This window comes from Buteo buteo, chromosome 7 (genome assembly GCF_964188355.1).
Source record: "Buteo buteo chromosome 7, bButBut1.hap1.1, whole genome shotgun sequence".
In the NCBI taxonomy this organism is placed as follows: domain Eukaryota; kingdom Metazoa; phylum Chordata; class Aves; order Accipitriformes; family Accipitridae; genus Buteo; species Buteo buteo.
The window spans coordinates 17478535-17496040 of NC_134177.1; positions in this window are offsets into that span (position 1 = coordinate 17478535).

Below are 17506 nucleotides of genomic sequence, written 5' to 3' on the forward strand. Positions count from 1 at the left end.
CCGGACTGTGGCGCCGGCCGGGGAGGGGGCGGAGGGGTCCGCCGCCGCCATGTTGCCTGTCGCCCGCTCCGCGGGCCGGGGCGAAGGCGCTCGCTAGCTGACAGCGGTGAAGCGGCCTGCCTAAGGCCGGCCCGGGCCAGCGGCGCTAGGCGACCGGCGGGACCCGGCCTTGTTGCTGCCAGAGCGGTCTCCGCCACCCCGCGCGGCCCTGCCCGCCCCTCACGGCCCGCCGCAGCCCGCGCCTCACAGGGCTGCGGGCGCGCGGCGCCCGCCCTCGAGGGTCGCCGCTGCGGTCCCGCCGCTATCGGCTGGCGCGGCGGTACCGGCGCCAGCGCGGCTCAGACCTGCCGCTAAGCGGCCGCTCGCTGACACGCATCGCGGTGCGGCGGCTCCCGCGCACCCGGCGAGTGCCCGGGACGGCCAGGCGCGGCGGGAGCCGGCCTCCCGCTCTCGGGGAAGGCACGGCCCGTGCGGTGCCGGGACGCCTGGCTGGCTGGTGGCCGGCAGCCTGCTGGGGCTGGAGCCCTGCCCTTCGTGCCCGGTTTACGGTGCTTTTCATCGGGAGAGAAGCGCAGAACTGAGGTTCGTGCAAAGCACCTCGTACAACTCTGTAGTTTAGGAACAAGTGATACGGTAAACCCGGCTGCACAAACCGGTTTAGTTTGCGGGGGCCACAGGACAGGTTTTCCAGTTTGACATTCCAGTGCTGGCCAGGGGCAGTTCAGGTGTTTTATAATGTCTCAGTTTTATCGTGGGACCACCACACCTGATGTATGAAATTTCATACATTTCACATGCTTTGAAATGCGTGTATGCCATCCCGAATCGGTGGAAAAGCCTACATGTTGTAGCCATTTAGTTAGCTGAATGCAGAATGTAGTGTGCTGTGCAGATAGCCTTCACAATATTTCTGTGTTGATGTCAGTGGCCACAGTTTAAGAAACTTTCTGTAAAACTAACACAAAACAGAGGAAAAGAAAGAAGAAGAAAAAAAGGTGAAAGTCTTAATTCTTTCATTACTGCTTTTCTTAAAGTGAGCCTGTACTCTGCCAAGTTACAGACAACCTTCATATTGCCTGTTCAGTCTCAAAAGTGCAGTAGAGATACAATCATTGGGGGAAGAATTGTAGCAGACTGGATAATTTCCAGATATTTCATTTCCATGATACATAAATTTAAGTGCCTAGTATCTAGAATATTGGAAATACATTTGTCTTTTTACATTAGCATATACTTATGTCCCTATGTACCGTGTTTTGGCATTTATATGTATAAAAACAGCTTAGAGAATCCATCATACTGAGATTTTGTCACTGTTGAATGTGTACAGTGAACTTGCAGTTCTTTTTATGTATATCAGGCATGACCGTATCTCACTGAACATGCCTTGTTAAATGCTGTTTGTGGGGTCAAATCATCCAATCAGCAAGTTCTAGTCTACAAACCACTGGTTTTAATAGAAAATAAATAAATATATGTAACAAATAAACATATGTAGTCTCCCTTAACTCAAGTCTTCATTTGCGGACACACTGCTTGATTCCACATTTCAAATAATAATAATAGATCCTGAAAGATGAACTGATTTTTTTGCTGGATGTAAACTCCAAACTCACTAGCCAAACATGTTTGGTCTTATTTACATGCTGGTAGTGTTTTTTGGTCTAACAGTATTTAGTCTGTAATTTATTAAGTCACTAACAAATCAAGATATAAGCAAATAAATTGAATTCATGGGGGTTTTTCTATATTGCTTATTTCTCAAGCTTTCTTGTTTGCTCAGTTATAGGGAAACAGCTTAATCCTTCTGAATACAAACAGAATATTTTAATCTTTACTAGACAAAAATATTTTAAAGTACAGAGAATCTTTTAAATAGTTTAACTAATATGCTTTTCCAACAACAATGTAGTGTTCTTAAAGCATTTGACATTGCAAATCCATAAACAAATAAATAAATCTGCTGGTTTTAAACAGGTCAGAAAACTTGCTCTGAGTTACATAGAAATTGCTATTATTTCTGGTTTCATTGGTATTCATAGGAGACCTTGGGGGTTGTTTCTGAGGGATAAAGGAAGGTGGAGGCTGCCTTTTTATACAACGTGGCTGTAATTTGGTTTCACAGATTTACAAATTTTGCTTAAAGAAATGAAGGAGACTGAAAGGAAGATGCAGCTGATTCCATTTGGAAGACTGAAAAGTGAAAAAAAAAGTTGAGGCAAGTAAAAGCAAAGGAGGGAGAACAACTGAGTAAAAAATGGTTAATTCTGCGAGAATGACGGATGTATCTTCTGTATCTGTAGCTCTTAAAAGGCGTGATTTGTGAATGATCCATTTCAAGGTGCAGGGAAATGCAAAATAAATAAGATAATGCACTATAACATATGCATTTTTTTAGACTTGCCTTCTTCTGACGTAGCTTCAAAATAAACTACAGTAGTTTTCCTGTGAGGACTTCATTATATATGACAATGTAATTCAACAAAGATTCCAGTGACTGGAATGAAAATACAGACCATCAGTGGAGTGCAAGTGCATGAAGTTCTCTGATGTATACAGCAGGTTAGTTTAGATACAGAGGGCTTCTTTGCAGTAGCTCAGCAATAGGGTCTCAGTTTGCTGTATGTTATGAAGTGTCATTCTGACAGTTACCTATTATTGCGGGCTCCATACATAGATTTTTTACATCTCCCATAACAATGTTGTGTTGGAGTCATGCATAGACCTTTAATAGAAGTGGACACAATACATTGCCATGCTTTTCAGACATCAGGAGGCTTCATAAAAATCACAGACTGTATGGCTACAGAGAAGTCTTACACAACATTAAATTATCTAGTATATTGATTTGAAAGAAGACTTGAATAGATCCAGGCCTTTTCTCTCCATAATGAGAAAGCAAACAACCACACAGAATTTAAACAGGTTAGAATGAAAGGATAATCCAGCAACTCTACATAAAGGTCTGATAACAGACTCTACTCTGGCTTACTAGGGCACTTCACTCTGAGCTCTTCTATTTCAAAGTACAGAATGAGCAGCTGACTAAAGTGACAGCTATCTCAGAATCCTTGCAGGTACTGCAAAATAGTCTGGAGTATCCTTCTTTTTGTTGTTTTGCTTTCGTTTGTTTCTTAAATTGTCTAGAGACTCATCCCACATTCAATCACAGAATCACCTTGCCACTTTCAAAATAGGCATTATAGTCACTTTAACCAGGCAAATATGAAAGATGTGCCAGGAAGAACAATTCTAAGTTCTGCACCTTTATAATCAAGGGTTCACATATTTCTGTTTACATGCATCAGACTGCATACACATAGTTCAGAAGCCTGTGTCATAGGAATGGCTGCAGTGGACATACCTGAGGTTTCTGAAGATTTTGCCTTTTTATGTTGGGGGATATCCACAGATTGGGACAAATGTTCAATATCCTCAGACATCTTCAAATTTGATCGTTTGGCAGAAAAGAGAATATATTTGCAGAAATCTGGACATACGGCTGTGATGTGTAAACCATCTATCCAGCCAACCATCTGTCCCAGTCATCTTAGAGACCAAGAGGGAGGAACAGTTTTTGCAGTTGTCTGAGGACATGTAGCATAACCTCTGTGTTCTACCTTCTGCAGATTAAAAATCTATTTTACTAAGTTGTATCACTTACTGTACAGCAAAATGAAATTAGTATTGTGGTTCTGGAAAAATAACACCTAAAACGTGGTTTAGGTTAATCTGTCATATGAGAAGTGGGATGGTGTCTCCTTCTTTAACCAATAAACAATTGCAGTAAATTGGTGTTTTAGTTGTCTGTGTACAATACTAATTCCTGCTTAGAGTGCAAGCAAAAATGAAAAAAGCAACAAGGTTCCATTTTTTATAAATAATCATAAAATTTTTCATTGGATTGAATTTCATGCACACAACATACTGTACATGCTGCAGCGTAAGACAGAAATACTGGCTGTAGAATTTTTTTCCTTGAGTAATTTGGTGGTTTTCCTCAATTTCTTCTTCCTTTTAATTGCTGTTTAAGTATTACATGCTTTGAACAGCTGAATAATGTTACAAGTTATTTTGCTGAATTGACATCCTAGCAAATGTGCTTTATCATCATGATACACACATTTGCTGATTATAGCACTCAACTTGAATATCAAAAGCTGCAAAAGTATTTTTAAGTTCTTTCTCTTTCCTCGCATCTTCAAGTATAGATTAAGGATGGTCATTATTTAGTCCTTTAGAGTCAACATCTATTTTTATTCCTGTTTCATACAGTATGTTCTTTGTATTGGTGTAACAACAAGGTGACACTGCTTATGTTATTGTGTGAAGTCTAATTTGTTTCTCATGGAAATTTTGAAATCTCTCAATGAAAACAATGACTTGTTTTCATCTTCAAACTTTACACGATAGTTTTACTGTAAACACATAGTATCTTTTCTTTCAGTGCAGAATTTTGCTACTTTTATGTCTAGCTTGATTATGTTCAATTAGTTCTATGCCTAAGTATTATATAGCATTTGATACATCTGTTTATTTAAATGTATCATTGCTTAATGTGGGTTTTCAGGTTTGCTGGGAGGGTTTAGGGTTTTGTTTGGGTTTTTTCTCTCTTCCCATATACCACTCAATGATCAGTCTGCAAGTTTTATTTTATAGTAATCAGAATTTTCATGGCATGGAAATTGTGGGCCCCTGAAAGTTATTCTTCTTTTTGTATTATTTTATGTAAGTATGAACTTGATAAGACTGCACCAAACTCAATAGAAGATCATTGATTGGACATTGGCTTGGACTTTTAGTGAGTTGTCCTGGGTCTGATGTTACTGATTTCAAAGGATTATTTACAAGTAATTATTCAGATTGGAAGAAAGGAACTGAAAACCAACTCTCTAATTGACTTCATCATGTTCCTTCAGTGGTGACTGTCCATCTGTTAATAAAGTTATCTTATTGTAAACAGTGAAAATCTGTAATACAGGAAACCACATGAATGCTACTGGCAACTTTTGCATTCTTCTTTACTAAAGCTGCTATTATTATAAATGAATCTCTAAGTGACTATGGGAATGCATTGCTATGGTAACTATGATCCACAACAGCAGCTGCTTGCTTTTCATTGCTGTTGCATATATACGTTAAAGATGACAGTGTCTCTTCTTTCAATTTTAACATGTTTAACCTGAAAAAAAGACATCAGCATTTCAAAAGCTACACATCTAATATCAAATGAAGCCAATCTATGAGTTAGGTTTATTTAGTCTTTCAGTTTCAGTCTTAGAGTTGTTGACGATTAGCTAAAACCTTAGCTTTAATGTGATTTTGTGCCATGAGGAATTACTGCACAAAGGGTAATACAATGTAGTCCCTTCTGTATTGTTTTGTCAAATTCAAAAGATAGGAAGATTTTCCACTAATTCAGTTTCAGAAAATGTCTTTATTATCAATACTTATCAATTTTTGTAGTAATTATAGTCAATAGTTATGAAGAAGTTTTCCTCCCTTGCTAACCTTTCCAGCAGGAATATATAATTTGGCTTCTGTTCCAGTAGGCCTTTTTCTTTTTTTTTTTTTCTTTTTTTTTTTTTTTTAGTGTCCCATACTCTAAGAACTAAAATCCAGGCAGTTGTCCTCTGGTTCTACACTATTTTACATGGAATTTCAGAGATGTCTTTAGATCTAAGTTAGACCATTCTGCTATGCCATTTAGATACTTCCTGAACAGTGTGTCTCTTGGTCCAGCAGGCAGAGAAAGTACTAAGTGTGTTCCTTATGTCAGTAAGAGTAAAATAATCACATTAATCTTCTTAACAATCTTGTGAGAGAAGTATTTTGTTATCCCTGCTTTAAAGATGAGGAAAATATAACACAGAAAGATTACACGTCAGATTGAAATCTCTAGTATTACTTACAGAAGTAGGATATTACTTAGCATAGAAAAGGGTCAAAAGAATTAAAATCCCATGTTATGGTTTGCTGTGCTGGTCCTGTTATCTGCTATATCAAAAAATGTAAACTAGTACTGGAAAAGGTTCAGAGAAGAGCTGAGGGGTGATAAAAAATACAGGTTCCTTACTAGGAGAAATTAAGTAAACTAGGACTGTTCGGTTTGAGAAAAAGGTATCATGGAGGGATATGATGAAAGTACAAGATGGTGAGTGTAATGGAAAGGCTGGATATGTCTCAGATGTTCATCATCTTTTCTACTGCAGGAACTACAAGAACCAATTAAAAAAAAACCACAAATTAAGCTAGTGGGATCCTGTTTCAGAGCAATAAAATGAGCACTGCAGTGGGTAATAGAGCTGTGGAACTCCTTGCCAAAGGGCATTGCAGATGCTGAGAGTTTATATTGGTTCTAAGGAAGACTGGGCAGGTTCACAGAAGAAAATTGAGGCCGAGTACACAGAAACTGTATCTGACTTTAGAAGTCCCTGAGCTGAAAAGGATTGCTTAGGTGCAAGGATTCTGCAAAAGTATTAGGCAAAAGTATATGTCCACCCTATTCCTACTGCTTCCTAGGCATCCACTTCATGGATAGAGTTTATGACAGGATATTGGTCTACATGGATATTTTGGTTTGGCCCACTAGGCTTGTCCTTAAATGTCCATACACTGTAAACAGCATGGCCTTTCAAAATATAAAACAACAATAAGGTATTTAGTCTTAATGTATTTCATTTTCAGACATGAAACAAATGCAAATATTTGAAAGTTGTTGGCAGATCAACTGTTTGAGAGTAGGTCCATTATTATTCTGTTTATAAAACATTGCATTTTTAAACGCTTGATCTTCAGCATAAGCTGAAGGGCTTAAACACTTTCTTTCATGTCCATTTATTGACATATTTTTTAAAACCTAATTGAAAATTTCCTGCCACTGGGATGAATCTTCTAAAGGATGTAGAAGTTCTCTTAATTGCATTTTGCTAACTTTCAAGAGTAGGGAACATAATACGAAATCACCGAGCTTGTTAATATTAAGTCATACTGGAAGAAACAAACAGTTGACTCTGAAAGTACTTACCACAGTAATGAAATGTAGAACTTGACTTAGAAATTGTTGCCACAAAGGGCACTACTTCTTTAATAGTTGAGTTTTTTTGTATTCCTTTATGAATATAGCTTAAGGTGTGTTCATACCACCACTGCAGCCCCCCTGCTACCAGAACTTTGCCACATAAACCCAATCCAGAAATCTTGGAGGAAACTAAATATTTCAAATATGCTATACTTGCCAAACAATCTTAAACCCCCACCTGGCAGATTAATAACTATTCAAAAGGAAAAGAGAAATGAAATAAATTTTACTGTCATACAAAGTATGTGCTAGAACAGTTTATGATGGCTGATAAGAATGGTAGTAACAAGAAATACAAAATTACATTCTAAACTATGATAACAGGAATTAAGTTTTAGTATGAGTAAAATACAAAGAATAAAGACAGAACATACTGTATGGCAATAAATATGTTTAAAAACCAACATTAGATGTAGAAAAGATAGAACACAGGTAGGAATTGGTAGGTAAGTTCAAGCCTTAGTGTCTCAAAATCTTGAAATGTTCCATTGCCATCTAACCCATGGTGACACATTTTGCTAGCAAAAATACTTGGGTGCTTGAAGGTTTGCTGTGTTCAGAACAGCTGAGCGTCTCTTACAAACTTTAGTCCCTCCAGAATTGAAAACAACAGTAACCAATCCTTTGCCAGTGTCACCTGAATGGCTTAATTCAGTAGGATGAAGGACACACCTACCAGATGTATCACATCTATCAGTCAAAGCTACTTACCTGTCATTCTGTCTTTGTATTGTATAACACCTAACAAAGAATTTTGTATTACACTTTGACGGTCAAGAGCTGAAAAGCAGTATGAAGCATTCCCTGTGGGGTGCCCTTTGTGAATACAGCCACAACAACCCAAAGACCTTCTTCCTTTGGAGTCTGCCAAATTGAAAGGTCTGGGAACTTGGCCCAGCAGGTTTTTTTGTTTTTTCTTCATTTCCTAAATGAAGATTTAACCTAAAGGAATCTGAAATCTCAAGTTTATCAGAATAATAAAAAAAGCAAGTCTTGAACAAGGTAAAAAAGGTACCACTTACCTTTTTGTCTTCAAATGGTTTTAATAGGGCTGCCAACATAACTGTGTCTTTAAGTAGACTGTCTGTAATACACTGCAAACTAATATAAATAATTATAATCAAGGGACCTAATGAATAATTGTAATCAAGGGACTGCACCATTTTAAGAATTTTTGCTAAGGAAGTGAAGATCTGAAATCGGCTTCTAATTAGAAAAATGTTGCAGTCAAGATTAGGCTTTCTAAGTAAAGGATTAAACACTGAAAGTGTTACCATGATCCACTAATTGCCTACATGCCCCTCCATAACTAAGGATACTTTTTTTTCTGTGGGGACTCTTCCCACTTTGTTTTCTCCTGCTTAGGTCACAACTGAAGTCACAGACCTCTCAGTTGTTGTCAGAACTACCGCACTGTTCCAGATGCACCAATATGAATTCCTCACAGGTTCAAGTGTAAATGATAAATGAACCACTCATTTTAAACACAATTACATCTGATAAGCGAGAGCATCAAGGAAGTATATGTTAAAGCACCGAACAGTAGAGGTTTTCTTAAAAGGCATGGAAGGCTTACTGACTCAGTGAGAACAGGACTTCTAAAGAGAGTTGAGAGATTTTCTTCTGCTTTAACACTAAGCGTTATATAAAGCTTTGTTTTTTACAGAATGGCGAAAATCCCCAACAGGTGAAATGAGGCTTTTACACCTTATAACAGTGGATAAAACCAAACTAGTTTCATTACTCTTATATGAACAAGAACACTTACAGACACAACCTGGAGAGTAACAAACCATACTAGGAGATAGGGATTTTTAAAAAATTTTAAGGGCCATGCTTTCAATGAAAAGTCTGACCATCTTAGCCCACTTCTTCCCCCAAAAATACAACTAAAAAAATGTAAGTTTTATTCTTAACTGTTAAAAATGTTATTTAGTCCAGAATCAGTACTATGACCATATAGAAGCTATGAAAAATTCCAGGTTGTCCAGTGGGAGGGATTAGTTTAGTTTAGGAACAAATCTCTCCTAAAGTATTTGTCTAATGAAAGAGAAACTTATTCTTATCTCCAACAAGGAAGTAATTCTCTAGAACAATTTTACATTGGCTTATGCAGGCAGTTTTTTCTTTTCTTTTTTTCTTAGTCAAGCAACCTCTCAGGATTCCTAAAAATTCAATAAAACAACCAAAATGTCTTGGAAGCAGAATTCTCTTTCAATGTTGCAGGCTGTTTTACAAGTTTGGAAAAAATCTTGCTGAGAGGTGGAATACACTGTCACAGTCAGCACCTCCTAACTGTAGCCAATGACTGTTCATTCAGAGCTGACATCAGCTCTGACCATGAAGGCATAGTTTGTTCCCATCTACCTATAAAATACCGCAGAGCCATACCACTGCTGTCCCAAGGTCTTATAAGAGGTTGATAACAAGCCTAGAAAGGCAGGACTGGGGCCTTGTGAAATTAGCTGAAGGCAGCCCAAGCTGGACATACTTTCATCAGGGAATGGACTAGATGATCTTCAGGCATCCTTTGCAACCTAAATTAATCTGTGATTCTGTGATTTTTTCCAATTCAGAATTACAGAATAAGCTGTTGGTTGATTAAGCAATGGATTTAGCTTAATAAAGGAGTAACTGTCTGAAATTTAATTGTATGCAATATGTAAGACATCAGACTGGATGATTTAGTAGTCCTTTCTGGTCTAGGAAACTATGAAGCATATGAAAATGCAACCCATCTTTTAATGTTACAATATTAGATACACCACAAGTAGAAAAATGGATTTGATGTATACGGTCACCTGTTTAATGCTCTACTGAAGCTTTGTTGAGAAATAAACAACAAATTACCATCTAGTTGGCATAACTTAAAAGCCACTTCTAGCTAGTTTTTGCTTCAGCCAACAGTTTCGCATATGGAAAAATATACAGTGCTTACCCTGCTTTGCAGATGAACACTGTAACAAGGCATACATGTCTGCAGACCTCATACTAAAGATGACTAGAATAAGGAGTATCATGGTGTCGTGGTTTAACCCCAGCCAGCAGCTAAGCACCATGCAGCCGTGCAGTCACTTCCCCCACCCAGTGGGATGGGGAACAGAATTGGAAGGAAAAAGGTAAAAATCGTGGGCTGAGATAAGAACAGTTTAATAGAACAGAAAGGAAGAAAATAATAATGATAATAACAATAATAAAATTACAATAATAATAAAAGGGTTGGAATATACAAAACAAGTGATGCGCAATGCAATTGCTCACCACTTGCTGACCAATGCCCAGTTAGTTCCTGAGCAGTGATCCCCCCACAGGCCAACTTCCCCCAGTTTATATACTGGACATGACGTCACATGGCATGGAATACCCCTTTGGCCAGTTTGGGTCAGCTGTCCTGGCTGTGTCCCCTCCCAACTTCTTGTGCCCCTCCAGCCTTCTTGCTGGCTGGGCATGAGAAGCTGAAAAATCCTTGGTTTAGTCTAAACACTACTTGGCAACACCTGAAAACATCAGTGTGTTATCAACATTCTTCTCATACTGAATCCAAAACATAACACCATACCAGCTACTAGAAAGAAAATTAACTTTATCCCAGCCAAAACTAGGACACATGGTTAATCATGCCCCCAACTTTCAGGAAGGTTGGTTATGTCCACAAAACTGTGCTTTATATGGATCACAGCCACAGCAAATTCAGCTTAAATAATCCAGAATGATATGTATCTTTTATTATAAGAAGCACAACTAAGTAAAAAACTATTGCTTCAGCGCTTAGTAAGGTGGCTACAGACCTAAGTAAGATAAGAAGGAATGAATAGGGAGCAGACAATTAAAAGGGGAAAAAAAAAACCACCAGTAAAAAAATTGAGAAAAAACTCATTAAAAAAATCAGAAAATTCATTAAGAGAGAAATGGGTTTAACCACTTGGTAATTAAAGTCCACTGATTCATCTGTTAACGGACAGCTCGTTACAATTATCTAGTCACAGAAAGTTAACAGGCAAAGATACCAAAAAGGGAGAAAGTATTGAATTTGTATCTTTAAAAACTAGGGAGGAAAACCACAACCATTGTTAGAGCTGGAATGGTCAGGAAAAACTTGGGAGATTAACATCTTGAAAGCATGTGTAGAATCCCAATGCAAGATTTCAGCCAAGCTTGAAATTCAGTGATATTAGAAATGATCTCTTCCTTCTGTAAGTGGTGGTGTGGTGGCCCACAGTACATTTTTGACTTTCAACATGCATTTGGCTACAGAAGCAATACACAGTTTTGGTTTGCATAACTAAAAATATTTTTAAATGGACCTCAAAAGTGCTACATGGGCATAGTTTATTCTTGGATAACATGGATACAGTAGCATATCCAAAATAAGCAAGAGTGTTAAGATGTACTCTTATAGAAATAGAAACAGTAGTCTAAAACTGGAAAAACTGGCATATGGATCAAATTATAGACCTATCACAGTGGGAAGAACAAGAGAAATGAGTAAGCTTAGATTCACTAATCACAACACAGATCTAAGGAAAAAAATAGCCACAGATAGAATGAAAAAGAAAAAACTAATTTCATTTTAATTCACTTATAGTAAATGGGAACTAAAGGATTAGAAATATAAGACAGAAAAGTTAATGACTTTTTAAACATAAGTTGGGGAACATAAATTAGACAATAGTGAAAAAAGGCAAAGCAAAATGGTACACAGAATTTTGGCATCATATCTATTAATCACCTTAGTACTATGACAGTGAGCAAAATGTAATCACCTGTGTTCAAATACAGGTTTGGCATGCAAGTGCACCATGATCAGAACTCCCATTAAAATCATTTTACTTACTACAGTTTAAATATTACAACTAGAATGTATAAACTTAACCCAAAGCTAGTTGAAATTAATATCCTTCCATCTGGCTTTGCCTGCAGGATAACAGTGTGCAGAGGTGGAGCTTGGTTTCTTTTTTTCTACTCATTAATTCACTGCATGATCTAGACTTTCATTAACTGCAAAAGGTCTAGAGACCTAAGACAAACAAATATATTTTAAAAAGCCATTATTCACTTATTGTTTAACTGCTTACTAATAAAAATGAAAGGAAAATTGCTTGACAAGGTGAAACTTTTGGACAACAATGAAGACAGCATTACCGGTAATATATATTTTGAAGTTTGTATCCTAATAAATACTTTTTCTTGTTTGTACTGTAAAGCACTCAAAAAAGATGTAAGTTTAAGGCTGGATTTTTTCTATTTACCTGCCGTCTGTTCAGCAGACAGCTATACCTCCAGTTTTATTTCATAAGTTGCATTAGCCTTGAACATTTGCCAGGCTCAAAGACAGCTTAAAAATGTTTGCAGTGTTATTCTAGTTATAAACAGTGAGATAAAAAAATAAAAAGGTGCCACATATTTCCTGGAAAGCAACACTCTGGCTGATCTTTTAAAAACTAAAGCACTGGAAGAAATGAGGGGTTACAATTAAGGTAGCGCTTTATTTCATTTTCATTTATTTCAAATTTGATTTTCACTAGTTTTGGTTGAAAAATGAGTAGTTCACAGGAACAAACATTAGTGACTGGTTTGACAGATGACCCTACATTTTTTTAACTGGGTTCCATAAAAGACCGTAATATATTGCTGGTTACATAGTTAGAAAATGTTGGTTCATTAATTCTGAAGTATTTCACTGTAAATATCTTCGGTTCAAAAAACTTTTGCTGAATCCAAGGTAGGGCTCTCTCAGAACTCTACCAGAGTGCAGCCATGATAGTAATGGACAGTCTGAGCATCTTTCTCTGTTATGAGATCAAGCGATAAAAAGCATGCACCCAAGAAAGCTGTGCTGGTGGAGAGCTACTTTTACAAGTAGCTGCAAGCTACTCTTTTTCCTCCCTACATACCCAGTTATGAGGGTTCTCAAACAGTTCCCTTGTGAGTGCACTACCTGCTGTTTTGTAATTGACTGAAAGTTAATGACAGAACCTGAAGGTAACTGAAAGGTTGGTGCTTACTGGCCACACTGTGTTAGGAGACAGTGTGCTTTGGGTCTTCATACTGAAGTGGTTTATCCAGGAAGGTTTGCAGATTAATTACAGAGCAGCCTGATTTTGTGTCTGAGGTTCGACTTCAAGATCACAATCTGAAAATAGACAGTTTCTAGCATGTAACCATGAAAATGAATAGAGCTGTATTTTGTAATTTGCAATCCAAAGAAACTTATTTCTAAGTATCTGAGGTCATAGGATTGAGAAGCAATATTATAGAGTGCTATTTTATTAAAATGGCATGTCTTTCAAGTTCACAAATCATTCACATTTCAGAGCAAGTTTTGCAGCAGTCCTTATCAATCACCAATATATGAGAGAGAGAAGAAAAAAGGAAATGGCCTCACCAAGTCAAAACATCAATAGTTTCATCCTCCGATTCTGAATCAATTCCTACAGAGACAAGGTCAGTTAAATTACATACTTTCTGTACTTTACTCCAACTGACAATCTGCTGGTTATAATGCAAGAACACAAGGGCTCAAATAGATTTTTCTGACATGGTGTGCCATCTGGCACAAAGCAGTCTTACAAATGCTGCTTCCCTGCTCTGCTTTTGCAGATCTAGTGATGGCATAATTGTAAGGCCTGTCAGTTTTCAGTAGCAAAGTTAGCTTAATGCAGTCTATCTGTAGGTATCGCTGCTGCCAGATGCAAATGTTTCATGGTCCCAACTTAAAGATGTAACTATATTTCCGTGCAGAAAAATTCTCCAACTTTAGAAGCACAGTTGAAAGTGTAGCAGGATTAAAACAAGAAGCAGGGAATTATATCTGTGACTGGTTGGTATATTGGTGCTTAATGGAATAACACATTAGGTAGCAAATGAGTTATTTCACTGTTATGGGGCCAAATTGTGATCTCATTTCCTCAGATGCAAGAGATGAGAACCTGCTTTTAACAAATGAAGCAGTAACAGAATGAACTATCATGCAGTAGTGCTGCTTAAGTGTTCCCGAGCAGCACTATCAGTACATCTCACTACTGAGGCAAGGATGCGTGTCTTTGTAACTTTGATTTCATAACATTCTGAATGATGATAGAATGTGTGGTAATGTTGTGATGCTGCACAGATGGTGACTGGTATAAACTCTTTCATTTGTGACCCAACTCAGAATTCAGCCTTAGGTCTCCAGCAGGGACAGGACAGTAAACCAACTCACTGTGACACTTTTTTTTTCTTTCAATGAAATTTTTAAAGGTCTGGCTAAATGCTGCTGTTACTGATGAAAATCTTGTTTCCTAGACATTAATGCTACAAGGAAAAAAAGACTGCAGGGTTTATAGTAAAAGCATCATTGTACTCAGATATGCTGAACAGCCAGGTCTGCAGTTCTGAAAAACACCTTTTAACACAAAGATTCCATCATATTTTTTCCACACTTATTTATGTGTGGCACTAAATGGTGTTGATTTCATCTTCCTCAGTATACTCTTCAGTGTTCAAGTTAACAGAAGGCTCTCCTTCAACCTATTTATGATATAATATTGTTCAGTGGAGTCAATATACATTTCACACTGTAGAGGTACACAAAAAAATTGTTGCTTGTTTTAACATTTAACAGCCTTGCATTTAACAGCCATAATTTTGTACTCCTACAGTTCACCTATAGGTACAAAACACTTCTGAAAAATTAGAGAAAGCTATTTCATGTGTTTCTGACTTACCTACTCTGTCTTAAACTGAAGCAAAGACAATTGTTACTGCAGATTTACAGGACAAATGAAAACATCACCCAAAGCATTGATTATAACATGGGATTTTCTAATTTCCCAGAAGATTCCGTAGCTTTGCAGAAGTGACAAGGCCCATATCTGAACAGATATTTTTTGGTATGTCACTGTAATCCTTTACTGTTTAGACTGGCAAGATTCCAGCTTTCTGTGATTCTGCAGTTTTAGAAATGCCATTCTCCCATGGAAACCTCTCTGCACTGTGGAAGTAACTTTGAAATAGAGGCCCATGAGTTCCACTCCATATTTTAGTGCATAGGGAACAAAGACACATTGGTTTTCTGTAAATGGGATTGAAATGGAGGGCAGCGTTGGAAAAAAAAAGATGTCTTCTGTATAGCTATTGGCAGCTTTTCTTCAATAGCATATCAAAATAAAGGATTGTGCATGGTGGCATCAAAATATTAAGCCCCTATATAGCTGGATATGTTCCTTTAGGAAAATGCCTGAATTACTTGGCAATTCATAATAACACTAATGAACATTTGTATAATAACTATTCAGGGATCCCAAAATCATTCAGTAATATGAGTAAATTAAATCTCACAAGAAGACATAAATGATAACATCCCTACAGGAAGTGCATGGCAAAGTAAGGCAAGGAATTCAGATGTCCCATCTCTCAGCTCTAGGCTTTAGAAAAAGTAGACTTCATCAGTTCTGCATTTTTTGTTAGCAATTTTCACTCTGAGTTTGTCATACCAAAAAGTTCTATTTCTGGGGAAAAAAAAGAGGGGGGGGGGCATTATAGCCCCTGAGATAGTCATGCTAGGTTTAAAGAGGAAATAAAAACCCCAGAGGAGGTTTTGAGAAGTGGCTTCCTAAGACCTTTGCGCTTTGGGACAGCATATTAGCTGAATTTGCCTGTCCTTCCTGTCTGACTTTTCTTAAAAGACAAAATGACTGCCCTGGAGGAAATGGTTTCTGCCTCTTCATGAAAGAGGGATCGGGCCAGTTCCCAGTTTCTTTGTAGATATACTACCATGAGCTGTAACAGTTGTCCAGTATCTCAGGAAGAGCAAGATGGAAAAATACATGGTGACCTGTTCAAAAGTAGTTCAATTTCAGAAGCCCTTTTACATTTTCCTTCACAATTTCTTAATCACTGACTGTTTTGTTGTTGTTTTTTGGTTGGTTGGGTTGGTTTTTTTGGTTTGTTTTGGTTTTTTTTTTAAGGAAAGCCTCCTTTTTTGCTTGCCTTGAGCAGATCTTGTGAAATGGAGTGGGAGGAAAAAAAAATTGCTATTTACAACAACCAACATTTTAAAATATTATTTAAGAAATAAATCTCTTTTTCCCCATTAAATAACACTGTATTGACTTCTGTTTGCTTTTCAACAGAAGCTCCAAGAATGGTATTGCTAGCAACTTTTGCTTGCTAATATGAATGCTGGAAACAAAATCCATTATTTACAGTACTTTTGAAAATGTTATCTCACTTATATGAAGATGTTTGGACAATTTAAAGTAATTTCAATGCTTCCTTAGGACAAAGCATATACTCTACTTAATCATTTTAGGTAATATTTTCAGAAATAGAGGTCTGAAGTGTCTAAATTTATATGTAAAAATATGAAATGGGATTTATTTTTATAATGATTCCCGGTAGAATGGCAGAACTGAAGTAACAAGTAGTGAATTGCTTGTTTTTATGGCAGTATCACCTTTATGAACTGCAAAACAAATGTGTCTGCATTAGATTTAGATTGCATAGAAACAAAAAGCCAAGCGGAAGCAGAATAACAATAATTTATGGCTGAGCAGATGACTAATCAGGCTAACTCTAGATTTGATTCCAGAGCAAAAGTTCTGTTTAAAATACATTGTTTATCTGGCTAGCTATTCTTATGGTCCCTCCCATCCATTTCAAATGAGTGATAAATTTGAGGATTGTCTCAAAGGGGTTCTTTCAATATCAGAAATTGTACTATTTTCCTTTATAAAATTACCATTTTAATAGAAATTCTAAAAATGTTAAGGAAGAACATATAAATTTGCCAATTCCCATTTGGTATGCAAATATTCCTCTATTTGCCTACTATGACTGCAGTTCAGTCTAAGATGTGCTCTTATCATATCTTTTAAAATGCCATAAATCTTTTGAAATATCACACGAAAAGTTACGTGACCCACTTTTTTTTTTTTTTTTTTTTTTAATTAAAGCAGTTTAGGAAAAGGTTTTTCTCGGTGTGCAATATTCCATTTGGGGGAGATGTTGAATGACATATATTAGTCAGTAACTTTAAATAATATATTAAAACATTTTTACTTACTTTTTTTCTAAAAAGTCTAGCCCTTATGTGAGATGTGAATTATTAAATTCCATGGAACTGATTTCTAGGGGGGATTTAGGAGGGGACTTTGAAATCTGAATTTTCATTAGGAAAATACAACCTATTGTATTATCAGAATACTAACATACTCTCACATTTCTTCTACCATCTTAAAACATGAAAAATACCTATCATTATAAAACATTACAATATCCACATTCCAAAAATTTAATGTTATTTTTTTGAAATGCATAATTCCTATATAAAGGAACAACTCACAAAGCCAGATAATGGTATTTTCAGTTTCACTTCTTTTAAAACCCCTAAAAATTAATTAGTATGCTAAATGTAACCCAAGAAATTACTTTCTTTCCGAGCCA